The sequence below is a fragment of the Indicator indicator genome, chromosome 3, assembly GCF_027791375.1.
Source record: "Indicator indicator isolate 239-I01 chromosome 3, UM_Iind_1.1, whole genome shotgun sequence".
NCBI lineage: Eukaryota > Metazoa > Chordata > Aves > Piciformes > Indicatoridae > Indicator > Indicator indicator.
In genome coordinates, this window is record NC_072012.1 from 16,277,193 (window position 1) to 16,302,242 (window position 25,050).

General features: G+C 38.8%; 1 protein-coding gene across 8 annotated transcripts in view; it reads left to right on the plus strand.

Annotated features, from left to right (window-relative positions):
* The window catches only part of CELF2 (CUGBP Elav-like family member 2), a 241,067-nt gene that overhangs the window by 113,893 nt on the left and 102,124 nt on the right, over positions 1-25,050 (plus strand). The window lies entirely within an intron of this gene.

Sequence of the window (25,050 nt, forward strand, 5' to 3'; positions counted from 1 at the left end):
TTTCTACTACCTTTTGTTTTCTCACTTTGCACCCTAGGTGGGAAAAATTTTAAGTATACAAAAGAGGAGAAATGATAGCAGTGGCCTCTTGCTACGTCATTGCTCCAGAGGCAATAAAAATTACAAAATAGAGTCATCCTACCCTTTTTCCAAAATCTGATTTCTTTTATGCAGTCATGTTATAGAATTGATTTTTTTGGCCTTTTTCTAGAAGAAAGGATTGGTTTTCCTTCATACATTTTTTCTATATGCATGTAAAGTATTTGTCCTTAACTATATTGTTTTCTTTCACTGTACATCTGTGTATATTTAGGCATGTGAGAATTCTGTGTATTATACCTATTAACACATGTTTACATGTAGACTGGAAGTGAAGATTTTGTTTCACGGAATGCATTTTTCTTCCTCAATGGCTGTATACTTTCATTTACTCTTCAGGTTTGGGACATGAAAATGTTGCTAGCATCATAAATAATTAGTGCAGCTTGGAGGCATAACTAGATATGCATGTGTGCCTGGCTGTAAGGTTACTGTATAGTTATTCATTCTTACTGCACTCCTGCCATTGCTTCTAAGAACCTTTAAAGCACACGTGCTATGGAGAATACCTTAAAATTATTTTATGGGCTAGGAGCTAACTAACAGTGCAAAACAGCACTCACTTGAGATTTCCAGTTCAGTGAGAGGTGACTGCTGTCGTGTGAGGCATACAGCACGACTTTGGGTTCTCCTGTGCTTTTGTTCAAAGCACTAGCAAGGCTCAGCATATCCTCCTTGCCCTGGGTATGGGACAGAGGATCCTCTCAAGGGACCTCTTGTTTACTTCTGTGATTTAAGCAGTTTTGTGCTTTGAATGATATTAGTTCATTTTGGGTTGCTTGTATATATCACTTCTGGTTAAAAGGCTAGGTGCATTGGTGTCATACCAGCATCAAGTAGGGGATTCATCTCATCATACTTTGCTGCTAATCAAGTCCCCATGCTCTTTTCCTTCAGAAGCAGAAGGTATTTTTGGTTGAACTGTTTCAATGTGGTTCTGCTTTCAGCTCCCTTCTTTCACTAGTATTGACGTATTGTGGCATGTAGCCCCCTGCCACGTTAGCACAAAGCCCTTACCAAGTTTCTTTTTCTCGTAATGCTGGATAGAAGACAGCATTAAGAGGTCAAGCAACTGGATTTTCTGCAGTCCAGGCTGCTATGGATGAGCAAACTCCTACTTAGTTTAAACCACTAAAATGCTGAACTTTGAGACTCGTCCATTTAGAAAGAGCTGGTCCCCTGGCCACAGAAATGCCTTCCCACTAAGCAGTAAATGAAGTGAGAATGATACTGTGGTTAGACAGAAGAAAGCCATTGATTCCCATTTCTGTAGTGCTTTCCATTATACTGTACCTGTCTGTCAGGCTGCTGGAAGGCATGAGGCTTAAGCACAGGTCATGCAAATCCTTGTCGACTAATTATGAAACCTTGTAGTCTCCATATCCACTGTTCTTTTGAAAGGTGGTTGGTATTTGGGGTTTTGTTTTTTTTTTCTTGGGCTCTTTTCAGCCATGCAGAGATCATACCTTTATGTCACCTCAGGCATTATACGTTTTAATGAATAAACTAGATCAGTCCTCAAGAATGACAGAATAGCCTTCAGGCTCGTATTTCCCTGAAACAGCAGTAAGCTTCTCTGATGGTCAACTTTTCCATTGGAAGCTATGGAGAAGAGTATCTCCATGACAGCTCTACGCTTCCCCCTGGCTAGTCTGCCAGCAAGGTTGCTAGATGTAGAAACCTCTTGAGTGTCTTGTGGATATCTTTGTCTAGGAGTGGTCTTTCTTTCCATAATCCTTAATCTGTTGAGAGATTGTCAGCAATGTTAGAAACAGACAAACAAACAAATTGCCCTGAAAAATGTCTCATGGTCTTGTTATCACAATGCATGAGAAATGTTTGTGCTATCTAATTGGCATTTAATAGTGACGCTGAGTTTGACTTTTTATTTGGAGGTGTGCTTTCTCTCTCTCTCTCTCTCTGTTTAGGCACCCACATGAAACAACCATTTCTATTTTATTTCAGCTGGGTAGATTGGTAGAGCCTGACATTTTCCTGTCTGCTGCCTTCTCTGCATCACCTCTAGTTTTGCAGAACAGTGTACCAAGGGGACCTTGTGGTCAGGTGACACCGGAAAAAGTCCATTTTTCATTGCATTGCATGTGTGTCCTGTCGAACATTCACAAGCTGATACCACCCAGAAATTTTCTTTTAATATTCTGCAAGCCATAAATTGCAATGACAAACATCAGGTTACTGTTACTAAACCACATGGGATGATGGTGGTTTGGTTTTGTTCTTTGAAGAAAGGCATTTGGATTTTCAAGAGACTTCTCTCTTACCAGACAGAGGTTCTGTATTTCTGTTAGCTTGGCCAAAGGGGCTTCTCCAGTTTGGACAGAACTTTTCTGTGATCAACTGTTTATGGAGCTGCAATCTGAGTGTCTCCTGATTCTGTCAAAAATAACCATAGGCTGCTTTCTTCTCTCCTGCTGTCATTAATAGTGTCTTTCATACCCTCCAACGACAGACGGCCTAGTTCATGTCTGTCCTCCTTTTTGTACTGTTTGCCAGCTCTGCAAAGCTGAAGCTGAAGAGAAGGCAGGCAGGAATAAGGCCAGGTTTTACTGACTTTGAAAGGCTAGAGGAAAGCCATCTTACTTTCATAGATATATAAAGCAGCAATATATCTATTTTACTTCTCCAGATATTACTGCTAATGCAACTGTTGGAGCTTGGATTGATTAATTTGGAACTATGGGAATGGCTGTATTTCAATGGGTGAAGGCTGGAATATTCTCTGTTGGTACGCAACTCCTCATGATTTCCAGAGTTTGCAGTTCTCCAGTTCTTTTTGAATGTGTGAAAGAGCTCAGCAAAGTTATTTGACTTTGTGTTTATCCTCTGTTGTTTTGTAAGGCTTGTTCCTCTTTCTGAAACAAGAGAAATCCTTGTAAGGTAAACTAAATAACTAAAAAGAAAATATACAAGAAAAAATACAGGAAATCATGTAACACTGAAATAAATGTCACTTCCAGCTTCTAGGGGCTAAGGGGATTCAAAGTCTAGGCAGAACAGCCTGCTCGGTTCACAATCCAGCCTGCTCCTGTTCTATAACGTATTCTGGGTGAATAGATGCATTTTTTTCAGAGTAGTTGTTAAAGAGGGCTACTGTAATACCTCAGATACAGTGAGCCTTATGAGAAGACAGCATATACTGCCACCAAGAATCTCTCTTCTTTCCCACTCCTCTCTTGACATGGAAAGATTTCCTTGGTTGCTTTTGTTTTAGAGTCCGAGTGCTGAAGCAAGTAGATGGCACAGGGCTACTTTTGCTTTTTGAAATGCAGTAGAAGAGTCTTGGGCCAGATCTCGAATGTTCTTTTGGTACCTTGCCCCTGCTTTGATACCTGTTAATTCTCATAAGGATCAAGGACTCCTCCACCAGCATTGTGAACCTTAGCTGCTGCTTCTACCATCAGAATCACATTGTGGAAAGCAGGGGAGAGGCACCTGTGTTAACTAACTCGGTGTGTCCTTGTAGCCTTTCACAGACCCTTTATCAGGTTAGAAGGAGGTTGCTGGGTGAACAAGGATGTGCTGTAGTTAAAGGCCAATGTTTATTATTATCCTATTTAACATGATAATTTAAGTCTACCAGGAACAAGCAGAGGAATCTGATAATGAGGCATTCATCTGCTGCATACAGGAGAAACTGGATGGGCAAGGCATATAGGAGACAAAAGTTATATGGCTTGTTTGGGGACCATTTTGGCCACAGTTTAACCCTTCAGAAACGCACGAGTGATGTTGCTTCAGAAGGTCCCTGCTCTGGGTGCAAAATTTCCTGTGTGGTCAGAAGAGAAAATGGAACTTGGACAGTCCTGCACAAGAGCAGAGCTGTGGTACTCTGCTTGTCACACAAACCCATCCTGACTCTTCTAATCAGCAGCAAACACCAACTGTTCCTTGCCTGCTCTTGCATCACTACTAAGCTGATTGCGGTTTCAATGCATTGTGGTTTGCAAAGCTATCTTAGATATTCTTTAAAAGCTTCCTTCAGCCAGTGCTCCAGAAGTCAGAGTTTCTTTATATTTTTTTACTTACTTTGCATTTTGAATGCTCTCCGAGGTCCACATGGATATTGCTTAGCTTTTTGAATTGCATCCTGACAACATGTTCTTTTGAAACTGCAGGACTTGGAACCACAGTCATTATACATGTGTGTTTTAGGCTAAATTTTAGTGATCATGACTGAGAGATCTTCTGTTACAATCACAAACTTCAATTCTTTCATACACTGAATGAAAAAATGCCTTGCATAATTTCTCTTTTTAGCAGGTACTTGTGCACTGCATAAAGTTTCACACCACAAAGACTGGCAGAAGTCAAATTTTGCCATGAGGTACAACATCATTGGGGAGGGAGAGCAAATGATGAAGTTGAGTTTTTGTTAACTTTCCCTTTCTGACTTTAGGATGTTTGAATTTAAACCTTAAAGAACTTTAATGCTATAATTTTTATGTGAATTATAAGTAGCGTTATAAAATATAGTTGTGACCTGATTTTTATAAAAGGCAATTCTTATTCAACAGATCTGCTGGAGTTTTTCAAGAGGTTTCTCTGACAGTGGACAGGTGTGAAATTGTGTATATAATCAAGCTGGATTTCCCAGGGGCATTTCACACAGTTTCACACAGGAGACTAATACATACGGTTGCTGGTGAAGCAGAGAAGGGCCCATTTTCAGATTGAGAAAGGAGCTAGTTAGATGATTGAGGGCAGATTAGAATGGGGAAAGGTTAGGGGCCAGGGAAAGAGAGGGGATGATGATTGGAGAGCAACAGCAACTGTTATTGGAGATCAATATTTTTCACTTTCTATGTAAATGGCTTTGACAGAATGAACCACCAACTTGTTATCCAACTTTTTGGATCATGCAGAAGGGACTGAATGGGGGTGAAGCCACCTGATCACTTGGAGAAAACAATCCAATACATTCAGCTAGGTAAAAGGAACCATGAGCAAGAGGACTAAATCTGAGTTTTGAGTGAACACATATGTTGAATGAGTAGGTTTTACAAGTATTTCAGAGCAGGAGAGAATTTGAGGAGCATGCATATCATAAAAAGACTGGCATGATGTTTTATGTCCATGCCATCAAAAGGCTCAGAAAATGTGGAGCTGTATAAATGGAAGCATTGAATCTAGTTTTCAATACTGTACCACTTAAAAAGGGATTTTTTTTTTTAAATCATGTTTAAACTACAGTTACCAATATTTAGTACCATTCTGTAGAAAAGGGCAAAGGTTCAGAGAAGAGCAGCATGATTTTGTATGAAGTCAGGAAGGGTTAAGCCATGGTAAAACGTCTAAGAAGGTTCACTTGTAAAGGGCTTCCAGCATTGACTTACAAGAAAGTTAAAAAGGGAAAAGCTGAGGAAGAATACAAGACTGTACCTTGGTTTGGAATGAAAAAGTTATAACAGGATACAATTGAAGTTTCTGCAGTATGTTGAAGTGCGTACCGAAGGCAGGAATAGATAAACTCTTTCAATTAATATTAAACCCAGGGACTGCACAGCATAGGCTTAAGATTGAGAAACAGCAGGCCAACAGGAAAAAAAAATACAACTTCTTAAGTCAAACTTTCTTCCACTTGAAGAGCAGAAAATGGTCTTCCAGAAGTAGCTGTAAGGAAAGTTCCTGAAGAAACTTTTCTCTTGCTTCCTTCCATTTGGTTTTTTGAAATAATGTGTCAGGATGTGACATGACTACTTCCCCTGTCCCAGTACAGTTTCACCCTGTAAACAGGACAAGGTGCCAAGGCTGTGGGGGGGACAGCTGATAATGACTCATCTATGTCCAGCATGAAGAGGGTCTGAGATTTCTGGTGACCCCTGATATTTTTGCATTGCTTTGAAGAGAGGGAGCAGATGAGGATAATGTCCCATTGTGTACTTGAATGCAAACCTGTTGCCCACATAAATCAGTCTCTCTGTATATTCCCATTATTAACCATGACAAGAAAGTCAGGCTCTTAAATACCAAAAAGGTATCACAGCAAACCATATCAGCCAGATGATGCAGAAATAGTGGAAGGTATTTGTGAAGGTACTATAGCAAGAGTAGGGGTTTGTGATTGCAAAACAGGAAAAGTGGAGGATGCTGGAGTGATTGGGTTGCGGGTTTTGGTGTAGTACTTAAAGAAGATGATGATGTGAAACCTTCCTTAGCCTCATTTCTGAAGTTCCTATATACAGCATGTGAATGACTGGAGCTGTAGCAGAATTAAGCTTTCTTTTTAGGCATCATTTCACTCCATGTTTTTACAGTATTTATCACTGTGGGGGCTACATACAGACGTGAGGACTCTAGGTGTTGCTGCAAGAAATTAATAAAAAATAATGCATTTGTAAGGGATTAAAGTAGATTACTTTGGGGCTCACTGGCTACAGTTTTTGTAGTAGTTTAACTATGATTTACTACTGTATATGAATTTTAAAATTAAGCTAAGACTGTGTAAGCATATTACTAATTACATCTATGCTGAAAGAGTGAATAAACTTTAACTGCATTAATTGATGCAGTTAAATTGATAGAAAACCCATATGCAGACCAGTCGTAGAGTAGGAGTTCATATTCCAGTTACGGTTTTCTTAATTGATCTCTGATGTTCGTGTCTGATAAACACTTGGGGAAAAGGCAAGTTACATAAAGGGATGTTTGAACTTCAGTTCAGGCATGAAATAAATCCAAGTGCTTTCCAGGTGTTTTCAACCACTCTAAGAATACAGTTGCAAATATGGGTTCAGTGTTCCAGACAGTTCAGGAGAAGTCAAGAAAACAAGAAAGATGTCTGTCTTTGTTTGGTTTTGTGGTTGTTTGTGGGGTGTTTTTGTTGTTTGGTACGGTTTGGTTTTGGTAGTTTTCTTCTAATTATATTTAAAACTAATTGGAGGCTAATGATTGAGAATTAGGGAGCTTAATAGTGTTTTTTTGTCATGACAATACAGTAAAAGACTATTTTGCACACTGGTTAAAAAAGGCAGGCAATTCAGTCCTATAATATTGACTTCTTCAGCACACGGTCCCACAGTTGCCTGTCAAGAGGAGTGTGGCCAGCAGGCCAAGAGAGGTGATTCTTCACCTTTATTCTGTTCTTGTGAGATCCCACCTCGAATAATGCATCCAGTTCTAGTGTCCCCATAATAAGAAGAACACAAAGCTATCAGAGCAAGTCAAGAGGAGGGTCACAAAGATGATCCCAGGACTAGAACACCTCTGCTATGAGGGTAGTTTGGGGGAGCTGGGCTTATTCAGCCTAGGGAAGAGAAGACTCTGGGAGGACCTTCTACTGCCTTCCAGTACCTGAAGGGATCCTACAAGAAGGCTGGAAAGGGACTTTTCATAAGGATGTCTAGTGGTTGGACAAGGGGAAATGGTTTTAAGCTGAGGGAGAGTAGGTTTAGATTGGATTCTAGGAAGAAGTTCTTCAGTACAAGGGTGGTGAGACTCTGGAATAGGCTGCCCAGGGAGTTTGTGAATGCCTCCTCCCTGGAGATGTTCGAGGCCAGGCTGGATGAGGCCTTGAGCAGCAGAGTCTAGTTGAAAGGTGTTCCTGTCCATGGCAGGGAGGTTGGAGTAGATCATCTCTAACGTCCTTTCCAACCTAAGCCATTCTATGGTTCTATGAAAAAATCCCAAATGTTCTTCAAGTATGAATGGGCAATGTGTTTTCCTAATGCCATCAATTACATCAGCAAAAACCACATAGGCAGGCAGTAAAAACAGCCTGAACTTTCAATAAAATGGAAAAGAGCAGCTAATCAAATTGCATTGTTGGATCTGAATAATGTGCTAAACCTCAGTCTTTCAAATCTGTAATCTTAAAGGCAAAAATGGTAATGCATGAAAAAATCTCAGTCCAGTCATGCACGCACTTGCACACAGGAATTAATCAATGGATATAATACTCAGACATAAAATCACATGCACGTTTAAGTATTTTCAAGATTGGTGTGCCTACGTTTAAAATATATACCTCTGTAATAGTGCCAGATACTGTCAGTTCGAGATTTATGGTATCCAATTTCTTCAGTTGCATATTAAAGCTCACATCAATGATTTTCGATCTTTTTATGATGTTGTGGCACTGAAATACTTTCCTCTTCCAATTTTCTATTAAATGAATAAATATACAATATTTACCTGCTCGCCGCATAAAAAATGATGTGTGTTTTTCTTAAAGAACAATGGCTTAAGAAAAAAAAAACCCACAACCCTTCCCTTATTATATAGTGTTTCTAATTCTGTTCAGTTCTAATGTTTGAATCATTTGCTCATAACATAGGAGAAGTTTTCCAAAGGATTTGAGAACCTGTCTAAATCTTCACACGCTTTGGTGTGGAGCTCAAAGGAAGAAAGCATTTGACAACTGAGCAATGTCAAAAATGAAGTGTAATTGGGGAGTAGCCTTATAAGCAAATACTTCACCTGCACTGCAGCTTCCCAGTCTTTCATTTCCACCACAAGAAGTGTTTTATTGCTTTCATCTTCTGCTCCTGTCACCCCAATAAAATCACGCATAAGTGCACGTGCACACAGATGCACAAATAAGTAGAAGCTTGAAATTAAAATGCACAGTGTAAGAAGTTTTGCTCATTAAAAGATGGTAGAAGATTCTAAGGCAGTAAGAATTTCTCTGTCACTGCTGAGGTGGTGTGAGAGACACATAAATGTTATGGTGATGGGTCCCAATAAAAACCTAAAGACCATATAAAATGTTTTAGCATAAATATACCATCAGTTTTGCTTCTTCTTAACATGAAATTTAAACCCCAGGAAAGCTTTGAAAGAGTGTTTGTTGTTCTATAATTTTGAAATATGTTAAGAAATTGATAGATGCATAGCATTTGTAGGGTAAATTAATTACTAGTTCATTACTTCCATCTTCCCTGCACCAGACCTTGTCACTGTATTTTCTGCTGGAGCAGAGTAGCAAGAAGACAGTATTGTGCATACTTTGGGACTGGGAGAACCCGCAACCTGCTCAGTGTCAGACTTCCCTGATACAGATGCCGGGAAAGGATGTGCCATGACACTTGTGGTATTACTTTTTTTTTAGACATTACTTCCATAGGGCACTGTAACCATAAGCATATTTGAAAAGAATAGCAAATAATTCCCTAAGGATCCAGTCTGGTAGTGGCTTCTGAGCCTGGTATGAGCTTAACTCAAGCCAGTCAGTTATGGGTGGAAGGATGCATATGCGATATAAGTCTTCTGGTGCGTCTACCTCTAGGAAGAAGGCATTTTGAGGAATCTGTGTCTTTTTAATTGCTTATAAAAACACTCTGAGACAAGCCAGTGAATAAATGAAATGTTTCCAGTGGATTTTTTCAGGTTTTCACTGAACCTAATTACTGTCTAATCTATGCCCATGAGCATGCAGTTTTAAGTGGGATGTTAGACTTTGCAGATTAAACTTGGTGGTGCATAAATTCATTATTATTTGTGGAAAAAAAAAACTTCAATGTCTACTACCTTGTGGTTTTAATTTAAAATAACTACTACATATGAGTCATGCATTCTTGTTAAAGAATAAGGCGAGCTGTAAAGAGGTGGAAGATGGTTTTTTGATACACCACATCTATTATTTGCCTAACTGAATTGGGAAAATTTATGTTTCAAACAATAATTAAACTGTCCTAGCAGCTCAAGATGTCATGCTTTCAACTGCAATTTTAGGGACCTGTACCACAATAGGCAGTAGATTAATATAAATGATTTTTTTTAGGTGCAAGGATGAATGTGGCACCGTAAGGAGCAGCACTGCTGCTTCAGCCATAGATCTCCAAATGTTTTGCAAAGGGAGACAAATATCATCACTCAATTTTTACCAGCTGGAAGAAGTGAGATACAGATGTCTGGGGGCACTTTTCCTAAAATTTTCAAGTGACTTTGAGCAGGCAGAGAATAATATCCTGTCTGTGCTGCTGTTGTGTTGCGTAAATCAAATTTGCTCCCTTCCTTCCCAGTTCTTGAATCCCTCAGCAAGCTGACACAAAGATTTTGTTATGTTAACACTGCTCAGGTGAGATCTGCATTAGTTTGTTCACGTATTAATTGGATCTGATGAGGACTGCAGTTAGAAAAGGAGTGTAGAGCAGAGAAATAGACATCAGCTCCCACTCTTCCTATGTCTCTCCTAATTAAAAGAATGAGTATTAAACAACAGACTTCCTTTATTATTTGCAGATCATGGGATATCAAAATCATTGTAGATTTAAAATGGACTATATTAACCCGAGTAATTCCACTGGGGCTTCAGTTTCTATAGTGAAAAGTATTGTGTTGTCTCTGGCTCAATTAGATTTTTCTCGGTGTCAATTTTAATTCACTTCACTGGAGCGTGGGGGAACTCTCTGCGGAAGGGAAAATGTTATTTCTGAATGAGAGCCTTCTGTAGCCCACATTTTATTTAAGAGTTTTAAAATGCTTCACAGTCCTACGTTCTCCCTTGAACGTCTGCTAATGCGTGCCATAAGGGCTGAACAAAATCACTTGATGTTTCTTAATGTGACAGGCATCTGAGTTTGAGCAGGAGGGGGGAAAAGGGAAGAGAAAGATCCTTGGTTCGCTCATTTGTTTAGTAGTTCCAAAAAGAAAAATAAAATAATACCTTGTCAAGCCTTGATGGCCAAACAGACATTATGTTGAAAATTTCCCACTCTTGCAAGCATCCACCTAGCCACATGTACAGAGAAGTAAAAACAAAGAAACTGGGTTTCCTTTTGCAGTGGTGAGTCCTGGGCAGAGGTTGAGTGGCCTGAAAAATTGTTTTTCCCCTTTAGGTTTGGCATTCTCACCTGCCATGGCCCTCAACACTTTCGTGTGGATTGGTTGGTTACACTCTGCCTGAGCAGTTCAAAATGTAATGTTTCTTCCCTGTTTTTAAAGGGAAAAATGGAGCAGATCTTTCAGAGTGCTTATAATTGTTGTATGAAAGAGAAGACAAGAAAAACAGCCTACCATAGAGATGTAGAGGAAAGTTTACTATAGACAAGGACCTAAAATGTCCACTGTCTGCAGGTGAAGCTTTCCAAAATTCTTGGTTCCATCATGCTCAGCAGGTTTCTTGTCCTATCTCTACACCTGTGTCAATCTCATTAAACTCTCAAGACATTGGATCTGTGGGTAGTTGTAGGCACTAAAATTTTACTTAAGGTTTGAGTTTTGTGGGTTGTGGGGAGTTTCTTTTGACTGACACCTCCCCATTTCCAGTTTGGTAAATGATTTAGGCTACTTTCCAGTATATCACTGGGTTACCTATAGGTAACCTGAGAATTACCAAAACCAGACAATTGGGTCAATAGATGTGAACCTCTTGTCACAACACAGTGTGATGCTGCAGTGCCCCATAGCTCTGGATAATACCAGCTTATATATGAAAGGTAAGTATAAAATTATCTCCATAGTGTACTCCTTTATGTTTTTTGGAAGAATTGAGGAAAACACTCAAAATTCTGCTTTCTGAGTGCATTATCTCCCAGCCTTTGTTTCCAACAGTGTTAGCTTTTCTGTCCAGTCCTGATCTGTTAGCATGCAATGCCTTTCTGTGCTTTGTTCTGTGCTAGTTCTCACTTGAGTATATATTGAGTTAAAAGGTGCTGTGTGGAAGTAAGGAATTATTATTATAATAATTATTATCATCCTTATTTAGATGCTGCAGTTTAAGTAGCTCAAAAAAAAAAATCTCACAACTAAAGGTCAGCATAGCTTGTAGGTTTACACATGCACAGCACAAGTAACCTTCAGAAATTTCCTCACGACAAGATAAGTGCAGCAATTATATTTAAATGAGCGCTGGAGAAAATTTCACTGTAAACTACATTAGCTGGAGAGTGTATGCTGTAGGAGGATTTAATTAAATTAATGTTACTTACTATCAAATGCTCCATCTAGTGTATTGCCAGGTCTCCTTATTACTAAGAATAATATTTGGCTTCTAAAGACCCCTGTTCAGCTAAGCACACAGTCCTGATGACTTCGGCAAATGATTAAAGTTAAAGCATGTTCTTCACTGCTTTGCTGACAGGGATAGGCTTGAAGCTAGGAACAGGTTTTTGGCCTGTGTACACAATGCATAATGACTTAAAGAAAGCTGTTTATGGAGATTGCATCTTACAGATGGTTCTGCAAGTATCTAATGAACGTGTATTTTTGGTACAAGTGTCCTTCCTAGTTGGAGTGTGCCTATAATGGATGCGCCAGCAATGGAGAAGGGCAGCCTGAGCTCAAGTCTGGGTGTACAGGAGGAGGGGTGTTGGGGTGATCTGCTCTAGGGCTTGAGAGCCCTACACTAACAAGAACAGTAACTGATGGTGATGGCAGAGTGATTTCACTGGATGATCCTGGTGGTATTTTCAGTGCTGTTATCAATGCAGGATTCTCACTCTCGCACTATATAGAGATGCCACAATAAGATCCAGGAAGGTATTTTGTGTTGCTTCCTACATAAAAGCAGAAATGCAAATAAGCTGCCTTAACATATTCACATTATATAAATAGAAAAATCAGATATATGGAAACACAATGATATAGCCAGAGACATGCTTAAAGCCAGTGATAAAGATATCCAGTTTTCTACATTGCTCTTATGTTTTAACCATTAAGCAGAAAATGTGATATATTGGATGTTTTTAGAGAATATGTTTGAATGTCAACAATATGGTTGAAGTATACATCTCCTTTCTTTCATATGTATTCTTTAGAAAGTGAATACATGAAATCTAGCAAAAAAAAAATCTTTTATTCTCCATTCAGCAACAAAAACTAAATGAAAAAACTGTTTTGAACCCCTCTCTTATGGAAATTGGGAAACAGTGAAATAGTTTCTACAGCAACTTTCTTTATTGTTGGCCAAATCAAATGGCAAAAGTTTTTATTCACCTACGCATCTTACATTTTAATGATCCACATGTCACTCCTGAACTTCACCCACCCATGTTTATGCATGCAGTTGACATTCTGGTACAATCAGTAAGGCACATGCCATTCAAAGGAGTTACAATCTCCCCTTTGTTTTTGTGGTTTGGGTTTTTTTGGGGAAAAAGAAAGATTAGTTGCCTATGTTAACTGATGTTCATTACACAGAATTGTTTAGCTCTCTTAAAAAATCATTGATCTGCTTTTCCTCCATGAAAATATTCAAGGTCTCAGTTCACAAAAGAGAAATCAGCATGTAAAGCATCAGACTAGCAATCTGTGCTGCAAGAAGCAGGGAGTGCAGTGTTCTGTACAGCAAATGTCAGAAGTGCTTGCTATATTAAAATGGAAAAAGGGCAAATATTTAGTAAGGATAAGAAACATAATTACTGTTGCAGTCAGATGTGATTTTGGGGAACCATCTGTTTAAAAGGATGGCATTTTTTTCATACATTTGTATGTAGTATTTATGACTGAATATTCTTTAGATAGCATCTGGCACAAACTGTTCTTTCTCCCTAAGTTTCATGGCTTTGTTTTGTATTTAAGGAGGATATTACAAAGGTAATGTAATGTCTCTTTCCCATTTGTATGGTCATGGTTTTAACTTTTGAATTACTCCCTTGAAATAGGAGAAAGGAGCTGGGGAGGGGCAAAATCTTTTGGGATAGTTTTATAGGGAATATACAGCATTTAGATTTCATGGAGAGTGCCCATGGTATGTTGTGTGTGCAGCAAGTCAGGAGTGCAACCATGCTCCCTGTGGATTGGCATCCGTGCAGCACAGATAACAAAGGGACCCAAAATCTGAGGCTCTAGTCTCGTCCACATGCTCTTCTTATCATTTGCTGTTTGTATTGCAGATGCACATAGCAGATTGTACAATATGCTGTACAAACAGATTGGTAAAATGATCTTTGTCCTGAAACACTGACAGCATAGATGAATGAGGAGGATTGAAAGCTGCATGGCCCAGATGCCAGTGTTTTGGACCCACGTCCTCAACAAAAAGGGCTTTGTGCATCTTTATTGAAGCAACAAGCTGTTCTTGCTGATCTTACTGTAAAGGGCTGAAATTTTAAGATTTAAAAGAAAATAGCACAATGATCATTAGAGAGTGAGTAGGAGAAGGGAATGTGCCTACTTCTCCTTTTTTCGTTTTTTTTTTTTTAATTCTTCTCATCTAACAGTAGTTCTCCTACACTTGACAAACTCAGTGTGTCAAAAGAGCAGGCTTTCAGAATCTGGGTAGTTGTTCACGTTGTTGGAGGAACGCCCTGAAAAAAAAAATGCTGGGGTGCACAGTGCTGAGGTTTTGGTGACATGACTGTGGAAGGTACTGCTCATGGAAACTCTGACGCTCTGGAAATGACAACTTGAAGCAAACTTGCCTTGCTCTCACTGGGTACTCAGACAGGAAAAATTCTAGTACTTAATGTCTTTTTTGTCATCCAGGGCATGTAAAGAGATCATCCACTTATGCCCTATGTGGTTAAGAAAACCAAAAATTGCTCAACTTATTTATTAAAGTAGCTAATGCACATTTCAAAGTGCCTAGATATTAGCTTGTGGGGGAAGGAGGAGTGAACATTAAGATTAATTTCAATGAAAATATTTTTTTGGGGAACAGATTGCTCACTGAATACAGATCATCTGCAGCTGGAAGAATAATGAAATAAGCCTGTTTATATGTTTTACTGAATCAATAAACTTTACATGAAAACAGAGGTACCTGGATAGATTCAAACATCTCTTTCAGAAGAAACTTTGTTTAGGGACAAGAAATTATTTTGTCATGTTGAAACACTTCTGTTTCTCTTTCACATGAAAGTGCTCTCTCGCTAAAATTATTAAAGTAAACATTTTTCAACTCTGAAGTATTGCTGATATTTTGGCAGTGATTGTGGCCAGTAGTCCAAGTGATGGGAACCACTGAGCACTCAGAATTTAAACAACTTGTGTTGACTTTGTGGTAAAAGAAGTTTTATGTTTGGACAGGACATAAAATTTGGACCCATGTGGTTTTCTGGATTTGAGGTACGTTGGTACCTGGATGTGCTGGGGGCCAGTGTTCAGTCTCCTTGGCTGCTCGTGGCTGTGTCTCTATGGCCTTAGTGAAGAGAGGCAGGTCCCAAGATCAGGCAACAGATTTCACATTCCAGGATGCAAAGGTCTCAGGTTTGGCAATCTAACCTAACTGAAAAAAGACCTGCTAGTTCATCCAGCTTTTTGCCTGCCAAATCCACACTTGTTCTGTTTAGTGCATTCCTAAATGTTTTGTCCAATTTTATTTGGAAATTGACCATGGGGTCCTGTTTCCAACTCCCCCCTCATCTAAGATTAAATATTTTATTATCATATTGTAAACAATATTTTTTTGTGTTTTGGTCCGCCCATTTTATTTCTTTTCTGTTGTGTAATCCCTGTTCTGCGCTAACACTGATGAATGGGAGGGATGCGTTTTCTGTCATGTAAAATGGTACTGGGGATAAACTCTGCCTAAGATTTTGCCTGACCCCTGCACCAGGCTTAGTTCAAAAAATTAATTTGTCATTACCCAGGTGCTGTGCACTAAGCTTTATTGGCATAGGGAAGCGCCACATACTGTATGTTCTTTGGAAGGAAAAAAAAGTAGTCATGTAATCACTGAGACAGTAAACAGTCATTTCCAATGTAGTAATATTTTATATGAACTGGCACTGTATGTTTTATATCATCCATCTTGCTAATCCTTGTTCCACATTGCCTCCCACTTGAGGCCAAGAACATTACAGCTGTGCCAGAGAGTGGGTGGAAAAATAGCCTTATTATTAACCTAAGTCGAAAACATAATGTCTTTTTGAATGTCTTCATTCACAGATGCAGTCAAACTAAAATATTAGCACTCTTAAGTATGGAGAAACAGTACTTTCATTTGAAAAAACATTGTCCATATGTGTTGCAAAAGTTAAAGCCTTAGAAGAGTGTTGTAGAAGCTCTGTACCTTTTTGTTTTATGTGTTAGCTTGTAAATTCCAGTGTTCTGTAAACAAAGGAGCCAAAGCCTTCTTCAGAGTAGTTTTGATTAACGTCACTGCCATCACTGGCATTGTCTTGTGGTAACTGAAAAAAGACTTTCTCCAGGCTTCTATTTGTGTTAGAACACAGATAATAATCAAATTGATACTGAAACACAGATAATGACTTTTTAGTACCATGATGAAGCAGAGTTGAGTTGCCAGTGTCAGTTTTACTTTGAATCTCAGTGGAATCAGAAGTAGTTCCACTTTTTTTTTCTGGAAGCAACCATCATGAAGAGTAGTGGAGAAAACTGCATGCCTCACCTGACTAATCTTCATAGCACCCCAATGTCCTTGATTTACAAGCAGAAATTAGTCACCTAGCAATGAAAACTGAGTAAATCTGCAGCACAGCACCACTGAAAAGCCACAGAAAAAGGAGATTTTGCTATTCTTCAGCTAGTCATGATTTGCTTTTCCTAGGTCTGTAACTCACTTGTGTATATGTCTTCTTCCCAGGTAAAATACAAATCTTCCACAAGCATCTCTGGGAGGTGTAAGAGTTGCTCTTGAATAGTATTTGTCGGGGGGGAGAATGAACCAGAAACCCCACAAATAAATCTTAGTTGTACTAATTTATGACTAGCATGAAAAAAAATGCGTCTGCTTTTAAAAAGCAAAAAAAGGGATTCAAACCTACAGTGTATCAGGTCATGTGTTGTAAATCAGCCTAATTGTTTTAGAATTCAGAAGTGTTTCATCATTTTAAATTGGGCTTGTCTGATATTTAGTTCCACATTTTTGATAACTCTGCAGGACTAATACGTTGCCTGTTGTTGCACATGAAAAGCTTTTTTTTATCCTAGCTTTTAAGACTGATGAAATGAAGAGGTTGACAAGTAATCGCTTAGTTATCTCTGTGTCAAAGCTTATGATATGAATTCTAGTGAAAACGTGTAATATGCAGTTCCAGAAATAATTTTCCTAGACATTAAGGTTTATCTTTCTGGCATATAAAATGCAAGAGTAATGCTGTGGTCTGATAGAAGATTTAAAATTACTTGGAAATATCTTTAGTTTTGCCCTAATAAGGCTTAGCGGGAGCCAAATACTGTAGAAGATATGGGTCTCTATCTTACCAGGACTTCCCTCCAAGTACATCGTTATTCTCCTACCCCCCATCTCAAGTGGAAAAAGAAATTTTGCATTTTTAAGGCATTACTTTTCTGTTTCTCTGTTGACCCACTATACTCTGTGGGTGAATACAAGTCATCTATGGGCAAGGTATTTTGTGAACAGACCAAGCAGTACTTTGAACTACTGCTAGATGCAAAGCTCATTTGACAATCTAACCTCTAACCCACCATTCCTCATTTCTTCAGGAAAAGTTTGCATAGTTTTTGCTTAATGTAGATATTTTAAGTAATACTAACATGTTGAATAAAAGACAGGGGCACACTGTAACAGTGACTAAAGAATGCTGCTACCAAAATACTGATTGTTCAGGTTGGGCGTCATGTGAAATGAACACTGATTAAAAGAAAGAGCAGGGGCTGAAGACAAAATACTGTGCAAGGAATTTATTTATTTTATTCCATGGGGTTTTTAGTTTTCAGGTAAGCCTGGAGACTTTGTGCTAAACCTCTATGAGTTTTTTGGTAGCAAAGCACAGTTAAGCTGCACATCCGTGATATGTTGTTGGATGTGTTCCTCTGGCTGCCATGGTGACCTGTGGACAGCGCTGTACAGAATCATGCCCCTTCAAATATGATTAGATACATTCAGGATCCAAGTGCCATTCATGCCAAGGAACACTGAATTGTTTCATCTACTTTGTAGACAAGCTTTAGTGTAAACCCTCCTGCCACTGCCTGCTCAAGGCCACCTCTGACAACTGCAGGAGCCAACACACAGCTGTTCAGGCACTCATTTTGCTCCTTTTCTCTGTTTTTCCTTTTCCCCCTGATTAAGTTGCCAATCATCCAGCTTCTTTCTCCTCTTGTCTTGATAAGATGCCAATCATTTCATACAGGCTATACCTCTCTGGCTACTCTGAACAGGTATTAATTAGAGGACTTGAAATCTGTCCTGTGGGTTGTCCAACACACTCTTGATATTCTCTTCCCTTAATAGACATTAAATACTAGTGAAAAGATATTTTTAAATCAGTTTTCCAGGTCATACCTAGTTGATAGCATCAGTAAAGAAACCATCAATTTTATGAAGACTTCTGGGATGAATAACATACCTATTTGTATCATACATGGGGTTTTTTTTACTGATTTGCTTTAGTTATCAAATTATTTATAGAAAGTAGTCGCTTTACATAGAAATATTTTCACGAAATAAATAGCAATGGGAAATTAAGGAAAGCTGCAAGGATTTACTGTGAAAAGTATCTTTAATGCTTGTGAGACTGAGAAATTGTTTTCTTGGGAAATTACAGGAAGGTCTGATCTGGGAAATCTGCAGATAGAACCAGATAAAGTTTTGAAAGACTTACATGTGACAGCATAATGCTGTCCTCTCTGGGAGGGGAACTTAGCTGAATTTTCCTGCCTCTAATAGCCTTGCAATTGTATTAAAGCTGTTTTCCTAGATTTGCAAGATAACAGTTTCAGTTTCCCTGAATGTTTATACTTCATTAGAGTGTTTTCCAGTCACAAAGGCTGTATGAGTGCTCTTAGCTTTTCTCTCTCATTTTGGAAGCACATGTGTTGCACATCTGTTCTGCATGTCCATTTATTGCTTTTTACATTAGTTAATCATCAGGAAAAAAATAAAACAAACAAACAAACAAAAACTAATAAACAACAGGGGTAATAAACTTTTACCACAAGTGTTTTCCTTGCTTCTGTGAGGCTGCCCAGGCAAGGTGAAACATGAGCTGTAATTCTCCATCAGGACACTTTTTATTTTTACACTGTTCATCTGTGCAAAACAAGATGCTGTACAAGAAGCAAACATGAGTCAGGCAGGAGGTTGTTGCAAGATACTTCTCAAATATCTTTGAGCTTGAGCTTTCTGAGCATGGATTCCCCACACTAAGTGTGCTTTTCGTTCTCATTGCTTGTGCTCATTAAATGCTGCTATTTATTTTTGTGTGTCTGCACAAATATATGGCTTTATTACTAAAGTGGTTTGTTTATCTTTGCTGCTGCTGCATTTATTTTAGCACTCATCTAAACAATTAATTAGGGAAACACTTGAGTGCTGAATGCACTTCTTCAGATACCACTCAGTTGTTGTGTTTTGTTTTTTTTTTTAATTTCCAGGAATATCAAGCTTTTTTTTTTTTAATCTTTTAATTTTTTTTCCTAACCATGCCTTTTCCCCCCTTGTTTGAAGCTTCCACAGGCAGAGTATATTGCTTTGAAAGATCATGGACCCTGTTGAGAGTTCAAAGCCAAGTAAAGATGATGCTTAAAGTTCAAAGGCTCTACAGAGTTGCATCTTCATCTGCATAAAATTGTTTCAACCAGCTAGAAAGATAGAAGAGTTGCCAGGAATTTCTTATGTTTCTTTTCTATTATAATAATAATAATAATAATTAAAAGCTTAACTGAGGAATAAATACGTCCCTGCTAACAAGTTCAGGGAAAGTGAAAGCTCCTTAGATGAAATACTGTTTGAAGATGTACACAGTGTAGGAAAGATTTAACATGTGCTGTGACCCTGTGACAGTGAAACTGTGAATGCCTGGAAATCAATGAGATATGTAAGAGTTTATAATGTTGAAGTCAAGAAAGAATTGAAAGTGATTGACTGCATCTTGGCAAATGGAGCAAGGAGTGTTAATGTATTCAGGCTATGGATTTAGAGCTAAGTTGTAAAGATGAGGAAAAGTAAAAGATTTTTTAGAAAAATAGTTTTCCTATAGATGAAAATTAGCTTCCTGAAAATAGTGGGTATATTGCAGAAAATCAGGACTCAAAGTGGAGGCTTTGTCAGCTCTTCGACCAGCAGAGAAAGTAAACCCACGTTAGATGGCTTGGTCAAAAGCAAAAAAATACAGGGTTGAGGGTACAAGCAGGTCTTCATTGATTCAAGTTCAGGGCATTTTGAGGTAATATTTAACCTTAGATTTCTTCCCATCCTGTTTCAGTGCCTCTTAAGCCAGCTCAAACATCTTTTATTGATTTCTTCCATCTCCTGTAAGCAAACTTTTGGAGGAAGCATGTCAGGCTGCAGTGAGTTAGATGGAAGCAGTGCTTGCAAGTATTTGCTGTTATTGTGGTCACTACTATTGCAGTAACTTTTTACCTCACTTTTTTTTTTAAATAGTTTCTTTACAATATTCCTTTGAGCTCTTTCCATTTCACAAGGAGAAGCTAGTCCATGGGGAGATTAAAGGCCAAATTGTTGAAAAGCAGTTAGGCATCAAAAGGTTCAGATGGGTGTTCAACGTTATTTTCAGAAGAACTTCAACAGCCTATTCCTAGAAATGAATTATCCAAGGTCAAATTTTAGATTCTCTTGCAAAAAACCAACCTTTTCAAATCCTGTTAAGTGGATACACATACTAGACTCTTACCAGGTAAATGGAACTTAAACAGGTTTTCATTAAATGGGTTTTCATTAAGCAGTAGCAATAGCAATCTTTCCATCCTATGCTTTGCTTTTTTTTTTTTTTTTTTATAAACCTTCTCTTATCTCTGTACTGCTAGATCTGGCTTTTCCTGTGCTGTCTTTAGAAGACACAAGCTGAGTTTGAGATCTGTCAGAGCTGTGGCTGGATTGGTGGTCTTCTAACGTTGAAGGAATATGTTGGGTTTGAACAAAACTTCATTATGTCAGATACAACAGGATCTGATAAGCAGTAATTTTAAAAATGCATCATAATAACAGCTTTTGAATTAATACATTTCTTGATATATTTCTGGAAACAAGGTATGATGACACAAGACATTGTTATTGTTCTGCATGTCTGTGGACCCATGGGCTGTGCTGAGATTTTAATGTTTCTAATGTTTCCTTAATTTTAAATTGAATTTCCCACATTTCTATTTGTGCCTATGGCCTCTTGTCACCTCTGGGAAGGTTGTATCTTCTTTATTTCCTTTCCATCAGGTATTTATACATGTTAATAAGATCCCCTTGAGCTTTTCCGTCTCCAGGCTGAAGAGTCCCAGCTATCTCAGTCTCTCTTCATATGAGTGATGCACCAGTCCATCATCTTCCTGGACTTCTTCCAGTATGTCCACACCTCACTTGTACTGGTGTTACTAGAATAGGACTCAGCACCCCATAAATGTCTCAGCAAAGCTGAGCAGAGGGCAAGGATCACCTCCACCGCCCTCCTGGCAGCACTCTGCCTGATGCAGCCCAGGATGCCGTTGCATTCACCCAGTGAAAATTTCCAGTACAAAACATAGGTTTTTCATACTGACACTGTAGGCTTATAAATTGCAATTAACTCTCAAAATCAATGATTTGACTATTTTAAATTCATAATCTTATGGTAAAGCTATGCCATTCCGAGTATTTTTCACCACAGGATGCCTCCTAGTTGAACAAGGACTTGAGTGGCTTCTCAGGAGTTGCAGTGCAATTAGAAGTTTCATCAGGGAGGTGGTCTGAAAGTTTTTCCATGAAAAATTAGTTTTTAGTGATCTTTCTCAAGCTTTCAAGTGGAAAAAACAAAGGAAACAAAAAAGGAAAAAAAAAAGGACATCCAGAACTATAAGATCAGTGTTCTAGGAAGTTTGATTTGCTACTAGTGAATATCACAGTTGGAGACTGTAAGACTTTTGAAATACCATTAAAGAAAGATGTGTCCCTGCCTATATTAATTTATGTAGACATGATCTTTGTAGAATCCTTTTGAATTGAAATACACTATCACACCAGATTTCTGCTGTAGGAATGGATTAATAAGGGAGGACATCTTAATTTTTTCATTTCCTTTTTTTTTTTTCTCTTGGCATCTGTGCTCTGAACTCTCTTTCTCTACTATATCCAAAGATGAGTTGAGCAGATGGACAAACATTGGGGTTAACTTACTCAGAAGACATGTTAATTCATTTCAAAGACAGTAAACTCAATTCAGTAATTGTTACCTGGCCAAGGAAAAAGGAAACAATGACCATCTAGGAAGAAAAGAATAAGGATTTGTATGAAGGGAGAAGAAAATTAATTAAAGATTAAGGAGAATTAGTGTAAGAATAAGAAGGAAATCAAGAAAAGAAATGGCAAAGAGGAAATGAGAAGGCAGCATAAGAAATAAGTGATTACTTACATTGTAGCTTCACTTAGGTGTCCTGCCAAATTCAAGATTTCTTTGTGATACAATATATATACAGTGACATGCCTTGCTTCAAATGATTTCCAATTCAACATAATATATATGTATTTCTTGGTTTACCTGTATTTTGTACATACTCTTTTCTGTATTTTGCAGGTGGGAAGTATTGTGCCTTCCCATTGGGAAACACCTAAAACCCAGAGACTGAAATACCACATCCCCACCAGCTCCCCATGCTGTCCTATGTACTTGAGACAGGCAGTTTTTATTGCAAGCTGTATGGACTGTTGTGTCCATCTCAAATATTCTGTGCCTCTGAGACCTAGAAATGTGAACAGACCAAACATGACCTCAAGAGATGCCAAGCAGCCACTTTAATTTTTCTGACTGGAGTTGACTGACTGCCAACATTCCATCTCCTGGGGCTGGGAAAGCAATGGTTTTCCCAGGGGATTTACACTGGGTGGGTGCTTGGAGGGACTGTCAGAGGAGAAACATGCCAGGCCAGTGTTCTTTCCATCAATCTGCAGATCAGGGTGTTGACACAGTACTGATGGCACAGGTCCAATGCCACCAACTACTCACCTGTTATCTTCACAGAATTTTCTGAGTTCGTTTGGACATCTCTCATCAACTAGTCAGCCCAGACCGTTGTGGGTCAGTTTATATCCCAGCATGCAGTGATGGTTTCTCTTTAGGGACAGATTAGTTAGTAATGACATGAAATTGCCTTGATGCTATAAACATGATTTTATGTATTTTTTTACTCTGCCACCACATATATAATCTCTGGTTTAGCAGTAGTGGTGGGATTGCAAGATCTAGGTGAGCGGTTCGAATGACGATCTTGCGTGTCTCTTCCGATCTCCACAGTTCTGTGTTTCTAATTCTGCATCTGCTGGGTTTTCCTCCTTGATCACCATCTAGTGCAAACACCAAATTAACATCACCAAGCTGGAGATGTGGAACGTGGCACCTTTCTCCTAAAGTAAACCAGAGCGTACCAGCATGATGGCCATTCACTTGCTGGAGATTATTAAGTCAGCAGGAGTTCAGGAACTTACAGAAGCTGCCATCATTCTGTATGAATAAATGTACATTGAGATTCTTCAGATACTTTTACAGCTATTAGCCCTTTAAAACTGTTTAATGTAAGTAGCTTATTTCAGAAAGCAAGAAAAGCAGATTCTGACAGTTTTTACCCTTGCTATCTTTTTCTATCTGTGTGGCCATTTAGTCAAAATTTGCATAATAATGGGTAGGAAAGTGTTGTGGCACATGAACCGGTGCATATTAGTTCTTAGTTACTTTCCCAAAAGGCTTGAAAATGCAGCAGATTTAATCTAGGTCAAAAAAAAAAAAAAATCCATTTTGTAGGCAGAGGACATTTATAGAGAGCATTTGTATTCACAAGGGTATGAGAATGACAGAGTGCGACTCCTCCAAAAGAGCTCCCTGGTGCAGCTGAAGGCTGACAGCAAACTAGGACTTGTGGCCAATTAACAGAAAGGCCGTCATAACTTGCAAGGCATGGAGAGAAAAAATTGAGCTCCATGGGATCATTTTTCACTGGCCATTTACAGGGCTGTTACCAGCCTGGAGCATTTGTGCTTTAATGTGACAGGGGTGGTTTGGGGCACACTGGGGCTGGTGTGTGGCCACCCTGGATGTTACAACCAAAATAAAGCACAGGGTGGGCTTTAGCACATCCTGGTTGTGAAAGCTTCTTGTGTGAGAGCCCCTGCCTACATTCAGCTAATATATTAATATTAGAAGTGGCATCACTATAGTATGTGCTGTCATTAGAGTGGCAGTGCGGGTTCCTGGCTGGTGACAGGATTGGTAATACGGTTTCCGTCAGGGTGCCAATTATATCAAACTATTAGCAAACCTGATCTAATTGGGAGGCAGCATCGTTAAAGATTGATTTCTGCAGTATATGGCAGTTCTATCAGGGATTGCTCTGGGAGGGAACCGTTGACATTGTACTCTCAAGTGACTCCGTATACAATAGAGTAAGAGGATGGTGCAGATAGGAATCAAATGCATCCCTGCCTTAGCCACCTTCATTTTCTGTCCAGCAGAATTACAGAAATAGCTGGATTCTTATTTCTGGAAACATTTGGGGTTTTTGCTTTCCTTTGTCAGGAATGTCTGCATTTGCTATTCAGGCACTTCATGCCTTTCTCTGTTTCTGGATGGAAACCAACCAAAATCTGTTAGACTTGAAATACCTAATTCTGGACTGATGTCTTCCATGCAAGATACCTAATTGAACTAAAATTTGTGTTGCAGAGGAAATGCTCCCATGGCACTGCACCAAATTTAATGAATGAGAAAAAACTTGTTGCCCAACCATGCACTTGCTGAACTCCTGTAGCTGTAGGTCTTTTCAGTAGCTTTAGAGGGAGAGAATTTTTCATGTCTTCATTGCTTTTTGGAAAATGGTAGTATAGGTTGTGATGGGTTTGATTTCAGATCTAACTGTGCAGCAGCAATTTGTGATTTACAGAGCACATATTTCAGCCTTTGAGTGAACAGCTGGAATGCAAGAGATTTTTAAAAGGCAACCCTATTAAATCCAATTTTATGCTTAAATTTTGGTAGTGGAGGAGCAAATGTGGGAATTGGGAGAGGAGCATTTAGAGGGGAAAATAATAATAATAATAATAAATACTCCTTGACTTAAACTAGCTTGAACTGTGCTGGACTGACAAGAAGCTACTATACCCATTGAGATTCCAAGCTTGTGTGAAGCCAGCACCTGTTCTGCTTGCAA